The following is a 9,725-nucleotide window of genomic DNA, read 5'->3' on the forward strand; positions in this document are numbered from 1 at the left end:
ACCTTCTTGTCGACTATGTCCCATAGTTGGTGGCTGAATTCATGGTCACCGTATCCAAGGAATATGCATGGTCAAGTTTTCGGGTATAGTTTTCCCGTTTGTCCTTTGCAATATGCACATAGGCAAGACAACCGAACACCTTCAGATGCTGGTACGAAACGTCTTTGTTGTTCCACACTCTTTATGGTACATCTCCTTCCAAGGGTGCCGAGGGCGATATGTTTATCACGTACATCACTGTCATCAACGCCTCAGCCCAGAACGTCTTGGACAACTTGGCATGTGCAAGCATACTCCGAGCTCTCTACATTACAACCCAGTTCATTCTCTTGGCCAACTAGTTAAGCTTTGGCATCTTCAGCATGGTGTACTTGAGTCGGATGTGGAACGTGAGCAAGGCGTGAAGACTCCAAGAGAATCTAGATGCTAAAACTGGTTGGAGCAAACACATCGGAACCTTAAGTTGAGCTTGAGGGGGAGTATTGAGAGGCAAGCTCAACATGGGCCGGATCGGCTGAAAAAGTTGAGAGCCGGATCGGACGTGGGTCGGCCGGTGTCGCGAAAATACGACGAGGATACGCGAACTTAAGGCAGGACCCCGGGGCCTCCGACCAGAGGATAATCACATTCATGCGTTTATATTTTTAACAATTAACGAAAAGAAGAAATTTAATAATTTTCATTAACAAAGGAAAAAGAAATTACAATATGTCCCAAGATTGGGATTTAGAAGTTTTAGATTTACTAAGATTAATAGAAAAGAAAAATTAGGGGTTTTGGTAGATATGGCTTCCGTAGGGAAAATTAGGATTAGGTTATATGAGTATTATGGCTTCCGTAGGGAAGATTAGGGTTTTTGAGTGTTATGGCTTCCGTAGGGAACTTTAGGGTTTTTGAGTGTTATGGCTTCCGCAGGGAATTTAGGAATTAAGAGAGTTATGGCTTCCCTAAGATAAGGGAGCTAAGAAGGAAAAGAAAAATAATATAATAGATGGAGAGTCTTAGTGTAAGAAAAAAAATGGAATATATATAGAGTTTTCCCTTGATCATAGCCTTTCCACTTTTTGTTGCATGGCCTCTACATTTAGTTGCCTCTCTTTTTCTTTTAGTTGCATGGCTTTTTCTTTTAGTTGCATGTGACCATCCACATGACCTTTACTTTTTGCATGCACTCCAACTTTAGTTGCTTGCGTCCACATGGCCTTTACTTTAGTTCTCTTCACTTTACTTTAGTTTGTTGCTTGATCCCATCTTTCGTCCGTCCGCGTCCAACCTCGTCCGGTAGCCGGTTCCGCCCGATCGCTGAATTCCTTGCTGGCCGGTTCCTTTTTGCTTGCTGGTTACGGTTACGGTTTTGCTTGCCGATTCCGGTTCTAGTTTGCTTGCCGGCCGGTTCCAGGTTTGCATACCCGTCGGTTCCAGTTTGCTTTCCGGTACCGGTTTCGGTTTTGCATACTAGCAAGTTTCCAATTTGCATACCGGTTCCGGTTCCGGTTTTGCTTACTGGCCGGTTTTCCGATTTTAGGGAATTTGGCCACCATCATCCATCAAGACAAAGTGGCCAAAGTGCTCTTAGCACAAATGAAAAATGAGAGAGCTCAAGGTGGTTATATAGCCAGGGCCTTAACTTTCCTATCTATGTGGGATAGTTCTAATTTCCCTATCTTCTCAAACTTTATTTTCACATAACTTGATATGTATTTCTCCATTTTGTATATAGTAAAATACGTTTTGAAGCTCTTGAGTATATCCATCTTTCTATAGTAAGATACTAATCTAATCTATAATAATTATTTCATTATTTTATTTTATTTTTACATAATGTATGAAGATTCACACGACACCGGCTAGGCCTGAATCGGTTGAATAAGCTGTAAGCTGAATCGGCTCATATTTTGACATGCCGTTAGGGAGCCTAGATGCCTATTTTAGTAAATAGGCCTATTATAGGCTAATTAGTGTTAGGCTCCGTTAATGAGCATTGAAGTACTTGTCAGTACTTCATGTCAACCCTGTCAAAGGACTTGTATAAAAAGTGCTCTATGAGCACATTGTATGTACTCACACTAAGTACTAAGTCGTTTGGTAATCGAATTTTTTGTTGTCTGCGTACTCAGTCTCTCCCTCTCTCTCATATTCTTTGTGTTTACCTAACTGTTTGTTCTGTCTCTGTTGTCCACTCAAGCTGGTTGTGTTCGCACTTGATGCTTCTACACATGTATCTTTTTACTAGAATATAGTGGCCAATAGGAAGCACACAAGTTCTTTGATAGGATTGGAATTCAGTTATCATTGACAACAATATATAATCTTGAGGAAAATGGGAAGATAGAAAGAGGTCATGGCCCGATAATCAAGGGACTTGCCAAGGCCTGCAAAGGAAGAGTGGGTAATTGGCCAAAAGTCTTGCCATATGCATTATGGGCCGATAGAACCACACCCAGTTTGGGTGACAGAATATATGTTGATAGAGCTCATGACAGGACAAAAGCCGATGATGTTGATTGAAGAGAAGATTGTTAAATGGTTGGTGCTCCCATGGGAGTTGAAAAGCAATGTCAAGCAAAAGATGTAGAAAAGGTTGTTGAGAAGTTGAAGGAAGCTTGTATCAAGAACAAAGCAAGATCTGACAAAGTAAAAAGACTATGACCATGAAAGATTCAAGAAGGAGATTAGTATTGGACAATAGCCTCGAGAACCAGCACAATACACTGAGGAAGTTCACAAAACGGTGCTTTGGGCCTTATGAAGTACGCAAGGAGACTGATAAGGCTACCTACTACCTAAACGCGGGATTGAGATACTGACACTGACACTGATTGCAAGAAAAAAATAAAGTTGTTCAAGAGAAGAGAAGACATTGAACCTAATTTCATTGAGCATGAGGATGAAGACCTTCTTGAAAAGGACCGGAATGAAGTGGTGTGAACTTGCCAACATCGTTTTGCTCCTATTTAGAATAATCACATTATTAATGCCTCTTAATAGAATATCAACAATGCAATAAAGGATTGTACAATAGGATTGTGCCACGATATTTGACAAGATTCATGTTAATATATAGAAGTGTAAACCATGTAATACAAATGTTGAAGCAATACTATCCACATGCTTGAAAAAGCATCATGACTCTTGATCAACAAATATAAAAATAAATAGTGAGAAAATATAAAGTAATTGAATCATTACATAAATAATGATAAGTACGTCAAGGTTATTACAGTGAATCATTACATAAATAAAGTTATGACATGATGCTAATTTAGTTCATGTTGTTGAAATTTAAAGAAGTGAAAGTATTTGACACATTTCTTTGCTTTATGTAAAATATGAACAAAGTAGAAGTTAAAGTCTTGCTTTCTATTGATAGATATTGTGTATGTGATTGGTCCTCAATTTAACAATATTCACCTTAATATGCAAGGCAAATATAGTGCAAATTTGGTAAAGTGTTCATTCAGAAGTAGAATACCGACAAGCTCTTTTCGTATGAATCATGATAAGATATGAACTCGTCATATCTAACCTTTCATATAACTACTAGGTGAAAGGAATAAGGGAGAAAGGTTGAACTAACTTTTAAAACGACCCCTCAAACATTATTGTCCGTGAATGCCCACCTCCACTCGATGTACCAAGCAATCAAAGGCATCAAAATAGTCCAAATAGATGAATGGTTGCAATGTACACAAGAATGTTGATGTGTGACACGTGAAGCAACATTTGAAAAAGATGTTGATATGAAAATTACCCTACCCAATGTTCAGTTTATAGGAGATACAACGGGTGGGGCTTTATTCCGCTCAAAGAATAATTGAGGCTTGAAATTCCAAACTAGCCATGGAAGGGGAAGGATTTGGGGCACAAAGTGGCGCAAAACATTGCCAACGACACAAATGTTTTTTCAAAGTACATATAAATAAATAAATAAATAAATCTACAAATAAAAGTATAACCTCGTCTCTCTCTCTCTCTCTCTCTCTCTCTCTCTCACTCTCAAACACACATTTCAATGTCAGAAGTGGGTATGTATGTAGTACATATTAGGGGTGGGGTGTGTGTGTGGGTGTGGTTCTTTGGATTACCAATCTTCATCGCCAAATTATTACTAATACGATCAATCATCCACAACTGACACACATATGTATTAGATATAGATAGATAGATAGATAGATAGACAGACACATCCATCGATAGATAGAGATACACAGAGATTCTCGCCCAATTACACTCTCGTATCATCACCATCCACACGCAGCACGCACACACACACGTACACACACATATGAGCAGAGAGCAACATGCGACGCCATGGCTGGCAGCTCCCTTACCATCCGCTACAGGTATCTCTCCATTTCTTCCCTTTTTTCTTTTGGGTTTACCTCTTCTTTCCTTTGGCAACAATGGACTTGAATAGCTAAAGCTTCAAGATGGCATTTAGTTTTTCTTCTCTCAAATTTGTGTAAGAAATCTGTCTGTTCACACTAGTAGATGCAAACAGACAAAACTAATTTGATTATTTAGCAATGAAGGAAATGATGATCCTTGTCTTACCACTTCCCACCAAAACGGCTGTGCCGATTGATTGATGGATTCTGAACCTATTTTCTAACCACTGTTTGCAGATTGTCGCAGTATCGGTCTTCCTGGCATTGGCGTTTTCCTTCTATGTCTTCTTCATCCCTTTCGTTGTATCCACGGTCCTGAAGATTGCAATTTTTGCCCTGTATTCTCCTACGGTATGTAAAATATTTAGTGCAAACTTCTGTCACAGAACAAAACCCTTTAGTTTTTCTCTGAAAACACACTTCTCTATTAGGGCAGGCAGGTGTGCATATCTTCACCCATAATTCCAGCTATGCATATGCTTGGTATTGGCAATAATGTTTGGACACATGTGATGGATATTTTCTTTCTTTTTATCAGGTTTCTCTAGTATTTGTGCTGTATGTCTGGTGTGTGGGAGTAAATCCAGCTGATGATGGATTGCTCACAAGTGGTTGCGGCAACAGAAAATCACATTCGTGTGGAAACCATCCTGAGCATAGCCGTGTATTAGATAACTCCAGATCAGCCACATGTCTTGACATTGAAAACAGAAAGGACGAAAGCATGCATAAATCAACTGAGTCACACCAGGAAATTTCGCAGTTTCCTTGTATGATGTTTGTTTTATTTCAAAGATGCTTATGCAATTCAAAGCACAAATCTCCTGTCAGTGAAGATGACATGCTCTACTGCAGTTTATGCAAAGTAGAGGTAAAAGTTTACACATGAGGTTCGCATATGTTTTCTGGTCTGGTTCTTTGCATCGTCAAAATGTTTTCTATATTTGTGTCAAGCAGATCTCCGCAGATAGCAAACACTGCAGAGTCTGTGATAAGTGTGTCAGTGGTTTTGATCATCACTGCCGAGTGCGTTCTTCTTGATTTCCAAATGATGACGTTATTAATATTTTTCTCCTCAGGCAACGAAGTTTTGATCCATGAATTGCATTATGCAGTGGCTGAATAACTGCATTGGGAAAAAAAACTACAAGGAGTTTGTGGCATTAATGGTTTCAGCAATAGCAATGGTAATTCAGTATTTAGTCATTCACAGATGTTTTCAGTATGTGTGCTAGAACGTAACATTAAATATTGATATAAAATGTTAAGAAAGTTGTAAGACATCTTTACCTTGGATTCTTTTACAGCTAATTCTACAGTGGTCTGTTGGATTATGGGTAATGGTGCATTACTTCCTAAGGCTGTCTTATTTCCAAAATCTCATCCTATTAAAACTAGGTAGCAGTTTTTCATCTGTGGCTTACATTATAATACTGGTAAGCATTGGAAGGAAAGTTATTTAATGGGATTCTCCTACTTTAAAAGTTTGAGTAGATGAAGTGGGTTTTGTTGTAGGCATTCTGCACATTTCTTTCAATGGCAGCAACTTATCCACTTTGTCAACTCTTGTCCTTCCATAGCATACTTATGAGGAAGGTAAAGCTGTGAACTTGCAATATTTAAAATCCATAGCATGAACTTCCTCCATTCAAGGATGAATCTGTAAGATATCTCAATCATAATATGGCAGGGGATTACGACATATGATTACATTGTTGCAATGAGAGAGCAAGATCCTAAAGGAGTAGGTGTCATTGTCCATAGTCTTGCTACTTCCCCAATAAGCTCTATTGGAACTATTACAAGTGGTGGCAGCTCAATTGGTGGTTTACATGGACGGGCCTGGTGCACGCCCCCCCCGACTTTTTATTGATAATGAGGTAAGACAGAGGAGAGGGATTGAGAGAGAGAAGGAGAGATAAAGAAAGAAAGATATATTAACTTCTTTTGGGAGGCCAAAATGGCCTATAAGACCAAACAAAAGATTGCAACGTAAGTGTTGTCTCATCTTTGAGAACAGCAAATCAAAATAAAATAAATGTTATTAAGTAAACATAAAAGTAAATAAGATAAAAGAGACCAAAGAATCTTGTTATCTGCACATTTAAGATTTAAGTCAGATATACTGTGACTTTGTCTTCGAAAGATCTCTAGCATAGGTTGATCCAGAATGGAGAGGTCTCCAAAGCGAGGGAAGCACGTCCGATGGTGGAAGATAATGACCTTAATATGCTGATGACAAGGGTGGTGAGATCATGGTCTATGAGGCTGGGGCCTACGTGCACGACAAATTGCTATTGCCTGATCTATTGTAACCCCTTTATTATGTCTTGGTTGGAAGCCCCTTTGTGTAGCCCTTGATTGACTTGTAGCATCAGTAGGAGTAATGGGGCTAAAGAAAGTTGTGATTGTTCTTTGTGGATAAGCTTGTGTAGTTGTACTATTGTCCTTCAACAACTTTTCCGTGTCTCTTGAGTTCTAGCAAGAAAAGTCCTACGCTCTATTGGTCCTCATATTCCATTACCTTGCATAGTGGGCCAAAGCCTTGTTTAAAGGGGCAATGGTATCTCTCTCTTATTTCATAAAAGATAGTACAGTGAATAACATAGTGTTCTTCAGATTCCACTCCTTGCTGAAACTAATTGGAAAATTCTTTCTTTCTAGAGGTATTCGTGCATATCTGCCTACCTGAATCTCTAGCTGATGTGATGAAGTTCACAGCTGCCCTATCACACTGTACAAAAATGAGCTATATATTAAAGAAAGAAAGATATATTAATGTCTTTTCAGAGACCAAAATGGCCTATAAGAGCAAACAAGAGTTGCATCTGAAAATGTTGTGGCATCTTTGAGAACAATGAATCGAAATAAATGTAAGTAAAAACGTAAATAGAAATAGAATAAGATGTGATGAAAGAATCTTGTCATCTATACACGTAAGCTTCTCTAGTAAGATATATTGTAATTTTTGTCTTTGAAAGATCTCTAGCATAGGTTGATCTAGAATGGAGAAAACTCCAAAGTGAGGGTAGCATGTGCATAAATGCTAGGAGATAATGGCCATTATCTGTTGATGCCAAAGGGTGGTGAGATCGTGGTCCACGAGGCTGGGGCCTATGTGCATGATGAATTGCTATTGCCCGATTTATTGTACTGACTTGGCAATGTTTTAGTCGGGAGTCCATTTGTGTAGCCCTTTTTTGACTTGTAGCATGAGAAGTGATGGGGCTAGAGAAAGTGTTGATTGTTCTTTGTTGATGAGCTTGTGTGGCTTTATTATTGTTCTTCAACAACTTATCCCTCTGTCTCTTGATTTCTAGTAAGAAAAGTCCTAGGCACCGTCGGTCCTCATACTTCATTACCTGCTGTAGTGGGCGCCTTGCTTAAAGATGCAATGCTATCTCCCTCGTATTTCATAAAAAAGGGTACAATAACAAACATATTGATATTCAGATTCGACTCCCTAATAACACAACTAGAAAGTTCTTTCTTCTAGAGGTATTAGTGCATATCTCTTTAAATTTACTCAAGTATCATCTCTTCTTCCTCACAGGGCATTGGAAGGTTGCTCTTGCTTGTTTGCGTATACAAATTCCTTGAGCTACTTCGCTTTGCCAGCATTACCTTGTATTATGACATTCCTCATCATACCAACTATTTTGTGTAACTATCCCAGGTTTGGGTGCATTGCTGATTGTGTGGAGAAAGGCATTTATGGCTTCCTCTTGGGGAGCATTTATGCCATTGTATACTCTAGAACTATGCTCATCAATTATCTCCTGGATAAATTGGTATTTGGCCAGCCCGCTCTTATTCTTATCATATACATCCTTTGTGCATCCATCCTTCACCTCAAAAGCATAGATGTGTGTGTGTGTGTGAGAGAGAGAGAGAGAGAGAGAGAGAGAGAGAGAGAGAGGTTGAAATGTTTCCCAGGAAGATGCTGCATCAGAAAGTCATCTATCAATGAAAGAATGGAACTCGAGGGATAGTAAGAAAAAACCAGTGAAATTAGACCCATGGAATTTGGCTACTTTAAATAAAGATGAGGTTTTACGTCTTGCAAGCATTGCCAAGAAAAAATCATCTATATTGAGACCAGTTTCTTCCAATCCAAAACTGGTTTTGGAGGGTGTAAACATGAGTAGCCAGCCATATTCAAATAGGAGTAAAGGATCCTCAGAGGGAGTTCTCCACCATGATGATTTTGCAGTGAATGAGCGTGGTAAGCTGCCTGGAGACTCTTCCAATACATCAATTACACATCCAACTACTGGGATTATAAGGAATCTGCCTTCCCAGGTTGAGACCATGAGCATGACTGCATTACCAAAGCAGCAGCCATAGCTCCATGCCTTCTCTACCACCACTGCCCCAGTATTTGCATCTCCTCCATCCAATATATAACTCTACAAAATATGCACTCTTTGGATGTTATGGATGGGTAGTGCATATTGAGAAACCCAAAACTAAATGTATAGGGTTAGGATGAAGTGAGCAGCAGCAGTAGCTGGACGTATGAGCAGTAAGTGTCCCTCACAAATGATGATGGAGACTTCAGGCTTACGATCAAAATTAGATTGATGTACACTATACGGTGCCCCTTGTATGTATATATGTACATGGAAAAAGAACATGGCCTTCTTGTTGGCCGGATTAACATTTCTTGCATTATGTCTAAAATTTATCCAAAGCACATTTGAGAAAGAAATCTCTGGTGTGTCCTCTCAAAAATTAAACAAAGAGTACAACAAACTAACATGAAGATCACGTTTCATACAAATTGTGGAGGAGATACTAAGAATGCAAAATACATAGGAGAAACCTGCAATGTGAAATTATGTTGTAAACAGAAAATAACTTTGTTTTTGAGGTGTTGTGTTCAAAATCTTTAGAAGTGGTGCTCCACTACTAGTAAACAATTAGGGGAGGCGCCTTGGTAGAGAGTTTTAATAGGGTGTTGCTTAGCATTATCATTATGTGGTATGCCATTCCATACAACTTCAAATGCAAATGACATGAGAAAAATAAAGGTGATTAGTTTATGGTAGTAGCCTTGATAATTAGCACAACTCTTTATTGAAGCTCTCAAAGATGTGGTTTAGTTTGTATATAGTACTTCGCGGTTTAGAAACCTCAAGATTCTAGTCGAAGTGGCCACAATAGTTAGAGTATATGCATTTACTGTATAACGGGAATGGAAGTTGTTATGGAGATCTCTAATCTTGGTGCTTCATAATGGTTGACTGGGTTTATTGATGGGACATTTTCATGTTTGTTCTGAGGCAAATCAATCAACATCTATTCACACTATTATGGATTAACTAGCGGCTCAAG

General features: G+C 38.9%; 1 pseudogene across 1 annotated transcript; it reads left to right on the forward strand.

Annotated features, from left to right (window-relative positions):
* Positions 1 to 4,212: 4,212 nt before the first annotated feature.
* Positions 4,213 to 9,265, forward strand: LOC147857703 (putative protein S-acyltransferase 22; annotated as a pseudogene). The gene is made up of 11 exons (XR_015530509.1): positions 4,213 to 4,343; positions 4,626 to 4,739; positions 4,927 to 5,259; positions 5,346 to 5,414; positions 5,504 to 5,575; positions 5,696 to 5,824; positions 5,904 to 5,984; positions 6,079 to 6,268; positions 7,942 to 7,952; positions 8,065 to 8,179; positions 8,313 to 9,265. The product of XR_015530509.1 is annotated as a putative protein S-acyltransferase 22 (transcript).
* Positions 9,266 to 9,725: the final 460 nt, after the last annotated feature.

The sequence above is a fragment of the Azolla caroliniana genome, unplaced genomic scaffold, assembly GCF_043228905.1.
Source record: "Azolla caroliniana isolate FFs.n. ecotype wild unplaced genomic scaffold, voAzoCaro1.0.p SCAF_11, whole genome shotgun sequence".
Lineage (NCBI taxonomy): Eukaryota > Viridiplantae > Streptophyta > Polypodiopsida > Salviniales > Salviniaceae > Azolla > Azolla caroliniana.